Source organism: Neofelis nebulosa, chromosome 1 (genome assembly GCF_028018385.1).
Source record: "Neofelis nebulosa isolate mNeoNeb1 chromosome 1, mNeoNeb1.pri, whole genome shotgun sequence".
NCBI classification, from domain to species: domain Eukaryota; kingdom Metazoa; phylum Chordata; class Mammalia; order Carnivora; family Felidae; genus Neofelis; species Neofelis nebulosa.
Genome location: NC_080782.1, coordinates 149,155,018 through 149,160,573, shown reverse-complemented (window position 1 = coordinate 149,160,573; position 5,556 = coordinate 149,155,018).

Here is a 5,556-nt window from a genome sequence, read left to right as displayed (position 1 = left end):
TGTGATAAATGATAGGGATTGCATTGAATCTGTTCATTGCTTTGTGTAGTATGTGCAATTTGACAATATTATTCTAATCCATGAATCTAATCTACAGTATATCCTTCCATTTATTGATATCATCTTCAATTTTAATTATCATTGTCTTATAGTCTTAGAGTACAGGTCTTTCACCTTCTTGGCTAACTTTGTTCCTAGATGTTTTATTCTTTTTGATGCAATTGTAAATGGGATTGTTTTCTTAATCTCTTTCTGAGAGTTCGTTATTAGTGTATAAAAGTGCAACAGGTTTCTGTATATTAGTTTTGTATCCTGAAGCTTTACTGAATTCATTTGTTATATCTAAACTTATTTGGTGGAGTCTTTAGGGTTTTGTATATATAGTATGTCATTTGAAAATGGTGATAGTTTTACTTCTTTAATTTGGATGCCTTTTATTTCTTTCTGTTGTCTGATTGCTGTAGCTAGGACTTCTAACACTGTGTTCAGTGTAAGTGGCAAGAGTGAACATCCTTGTCTTGTTCCTGATTTTAGAGGAAAAGCTTTTAGTTTTATCCCATTTAGTATGATGTTAGCCGTGGGTTTGTCATATATGGCCTTTATTATGTTTGGGTATGTTTCCTCTATACCCACTTTTTGAGCACTTTTTATTCATCTGTTGAGGTCATCATATGATTTTTAATCTTTTTATTAATATGGTATATCATGTTGAATGATTTGTGGATATTGAACCATTCTTACATCCCTGGAATAAATCTTACTTGATCCTTTTGATCCTTGTAAGGATCTGTAATACTCTTCCTTGGATGTATTGTTGAAATCAGTTTGCTAATATTTTGTTGAGGATTTCTGCATCTATATTTATTGGGGATATGGGCCTGTAATTTTCCTTTTGTGTGTTATCTTTGTTTGGGTTTAATATCAAGGTAATGGTGGCCTTGTAGAATGAGTTTGGAAGCATTCCTTCCTCTTCACATTTTTGGAATACTTTGAGAATGATAGGTACTAACTCTTCTTTAAATGTTAGCATAAATGTCCTATACTTTTGTTTGTTGGAAGTTTTTAAATTCAATTTTTGTTAGTAATTGGTCTGTTCAGATTGATCTTCTATTTTTTATTTAGTCTAGGAAGATTTTATGTTTCTAGAAATTTACCCATTTCTTCTAGTTTGGCACATTTTTTGGTATATAATTTTTTATAGTAGTCTCTTATAATCCTTTGTGTTTCTGTTATGTTGGTTGTAACTTTTCTTCCATTTCTGATTTTATTTATTCGAGTCCTCTCTTTTTTCCTTCATTAGTCCGACCAAAAATTTATCAATTTTGTTTCTCTTTTCAAAGAATCAGCTCTTGTCTCATTGGTCATTTCTATTGTTTTTTCTTTAGTTTCTATTTCATTTATGTGTGCTCTGATCTGTATCAGCTTCTCAGTCTTTCCTTGTTTTTCATGACCTTTACACTTCTGAAGAGTTCTGGTCAGGTATTTTGTACAATGCCTTTCAGTTTTTGGTTTTAGAAATTTTCTCATGGTTAGGCTATCATTATGGCTTTGGGGGAAGAATCCCACAGAGGACCCTTCTCATCATGTCATATAGGGAGCACACGATATCATTGTGACTTTGAATGATGTTAACTTTGATTACTTGGTTAAGGTAGTATCATGGTCAGGTTTCTGTATTTTAAAGTTACTGTTGTCCCTTTTCTGTACTGTGGTCTTCGGAAGTAGGTCACTAAGTCCAGCCGCCATGAAGGAGGGGGAAGAGGATTAACTTCCACCTTTTGGCAAGTTGGGATGGGAGAAGTATCTACATATAATACTTGGAGTTTTTCTGTAAGAAAAATGTAATCCTTCTCCCCCATTTATTTGTATATCCAATCATTTGTTTTTATTAGTATGGACTCATGTTTATTTACTTTATACTTTGGGTTATAATGCAGTACTACTTTATTTATTTGTTGCTTGACTTGTTCTAGTGTTGGTCATTGGGAGCTCTTTCTTGTTGCCTGCTATGTCTCTTTGTCATGCTCCCATCTTTTTTTTTTTTTTTTAGCTTTTCCTTACTTTATTATTTTTTTAATATTTATTTATTTTTGAGAGAGAGAGCGCACAAGCAGGAGAGGAAGAGAGAGGGAGACACAGAATCTGAAGCAGGCTCTAGGCTCTGAGCTGTCAGCACAGAGTCCGACGAGGGGCTCAAACCCACGAACTGTGAGATCATGACCTGAGCCAAAGTCGGTCGCTTAACCAACTGAGCCACCCAGGCGCCCCTTCCTTACTTTCTTATACCTCATGTCATGTCTGCTGACAATTTCAGGAAACTGCTCTTTCAACTAAATTCTAAAAGGTATTAAATGGCAGATTGCATATCAACATCAGTTATGGGAAGTCTGTATTGTGCTTGCTTAAAATAACTTGGCTTAAAAGCTATTTATTTTGTTTATACTCAAAGACCTAAGAAAGAATAAAAATAATGTCACATCCTTCTTGCCAGATATTTTCACAATACAGTAGCAGGGATCTGCCTACATATCACTGTATCTCACATTTAAAAATCAAGACACCTTGGGGCACCTGGGTGGCTCAGTTGGTTAAGTGTCCGACTTAAGCTCAGGTCTGATCTCACTGTTTGTGAGTTCGAGCCCCATGTTGGGCTCTGTACTGATAGCTCAGAGCCTGGAATCCGCTTCAGATTCTGTGTCTCCCTCTCTCTCTCTGTGACCCTCTCCTGCTCACATTCTGTCTCTCTGTCTCTCTTTCAAAAGTAAATAAACATTAAAAAAATTTTTTTAAAGCTTTAAAAATCAAGATAAGCCTGGACCAGTAGTTTTTGGCCGTCAACATGATATGCCTAAAGTTTAGAGCAAATAAAAGATGGCCTGTCTTGAAAATGGGTTTGGCAAGATACTGATTCTTTGTGGCTTGTGAAAAGTTAATATAGATAACTAGATTTATTAGGAATCAGAATTCATCAGTTAGGCCAAACTGGTTTTTAATATTCATGGGATAAAAGGACAAGGTCATCTACTGAAGGCTGATTGATGTTGTGAGAGACAAAGTCCATGTGAAGCTTAGCTTCTGGCCTCAAGCACATGGAGACAAGATACTACATGCAGGACAGTAACAATCTTTATGAGGTTGCAATACCAGTGAAAGGCTTCAGCTCATAAGAGATAGTACCAGGCTCTCCTGGAAGGCTCCCTGGGCTGGCGTAGCCTTGGAGCAGACACTTGAAGCACAAGTTGGAGGGAGATGATTCCATGTCACTGGAAAACATCTCATATGCAATGGCCAGTGTCTGGGGAAATATGCTGGGAAGAGGGATAAGCCTCTCTTTCAACATTCACTGAGCTGAATTCAACTACCCAAGTTGTTTCAATTGTTTGCAAAAAGCTGGCCCCTAGTGGCTAATTATTGCTGGATGGAAGTTGCCTGTGAGGAAGGGGGATAGTGTCTGCTGGGAGTCCCACCTGCAGAGAAGAGGCCCTGGAGGGTGAATTCCCAGACACAGTCCTGATTTCCTGACTGCACCCAGGGTGGACTCTGCCAGCCTGGTCCTGCATCTGGTTCTATGGAGGAGAGGGCACTAGAGGCCCCAGATGATGCTGAACTTTAATTTATGAGTTCAGAATTTCATGAGTTCATATCCTATGGGTGCCTCACATGCAAAAAACCACAATAAAGGCTGATTCTGCCCAGGCCCCTGGAGTAAACTCCTTTCACTGTCTCCCCTACAGTCCCCTGATGTAGTCGGCCCGTGAAAAGCAATGCAGGGAGCCAGTGAAGATTCAGTAGAAGGTGGTCTACAGAAGTAGGAAGGTTAAAGTTCTGAGGCTCTGGTAATTTGACCAACATATAACCTCTCATACCGTAGTCAGTCTGACCCAGACCAAGGCCTTTCCTCTTTCTGTTCACACCATGACACTGACATTTTAGAGGATTCTTTTCCCCTTTAAGGCAAATTTGCTGTATGGTGAATGATGGCTTCTGCCCTAAGATGAATTGATGGGGACCATGTGGATACAGAGTGATCAGAGTCTGTACCATCTAGTACATTCACTGACTTCCCTCTGTCTTCATCCTCCTTCTCATACCCAACCTTTGACTGAAAGTTGAGGGAGAGAGGGACTGAGGAATAAAACCATACCCCAAAACATGGCTCTTTCCATTCAACCCTGATGCCTCTTTGGGTCCTAGAATTCAGTGAAATGTTTCCATGTTCCAGAGTAAATTTGTCAGTACTCTAGATCCCTAGATGTAAATTCTACTACTTTGATTTTTTTGTGTCTAGGAATGTCCGCTTTCCAGTTTCCCATTACACTTGCCTACCACATCATCAATGATTTTTCAATACATGATTATTTGGGATGAAGAAAAGGTCTACTAAGCATTGTAGGGGATATGCCCATGCATAATCTATGGTACTTTCTTGAATAAGTGCATTGTGTAATAACCATATGAGACATGTATGCAGATAGATATGGGCAATGCAAAAAATATGATGAGCCTAAAATGGTCCTATAACCTTAAACACCAATGTTGGTCTGTTATATCTCGAACATTTGCACTAAACTACTTCTAAAGTCAAACTCCTAGTTCAGGAAGATACATCAGGTTTACCACATATAGTCAGGTTTCCATCAGCACCAACATACATTAGGAAGTTCACATGCTATATCTGAGAAGCACTATATTGTGTGCTCCATAAATGTCTGTGGGATGTGATCAGTAAATGGGTTCAGGGAAATGCACAAATATTCCAGTCTTAAAAAAATCTGGGGAGTCTTCCAGCAGAGAATTAAGGAAGGAAAGAGAAGGAAAATAGGAGAGACAAGTCATGGAACAGATGAATATGTGAGTTGATGACAAAATTGTAGGTATAGCTTGAGGCCAAATCATGTTAGACATTTTATTTGAAGGTAATATTTGGATTTATCCTGGCCTCTTCAATATTTTATATAAGGACTGACTGAAAAATACCATCAGTGATTTAGGATGATCAGACAGATCCTGTGTGCAGGGTAGATGTGTAGGGAGAAGCAGGAGGCAGTCAGATTTACCATAAGGCTGTTGCTGTGGTCAAGGTAAGAGTTGGTCACTGTTAGGACCAAGTCAGAAAGGAGCTGATGGTGAGAACAATGAGTACTGATTAGCACTCAGTCCTATCGGAGTTTGGGGATTGGAGATTGGAGGAGTTTGAGAAAGGAGAGAAGCGAGGGCAAGAAGGCCAGTGAGGGGAGGAATATTGAAGATTGGCCACTGGAGATTAGATGAGTGCCCTCTGGACACCAGGAAAGAGGAGGTGGGAAATTCCTTGTGGGTTCTGAGCCCTCAGGTGTAGAGTAGAAGAGGCTAGGACTCCTGGACACTTGGCCCCATGGAGTAGAACAAACTCTGGGCTTTGAATCAGAAATCCTGGGTCCCAATCCAAATTCTATAATTAATTCATATTTTCATGTCCCTAAGATGCTATAGTAACTCTGGACACTTCAGCATCAAGGGATCCTAATTCCCTTAGCCCATCTTTAAAAAGGGTTTATATATTTATTTTAAGAGAGA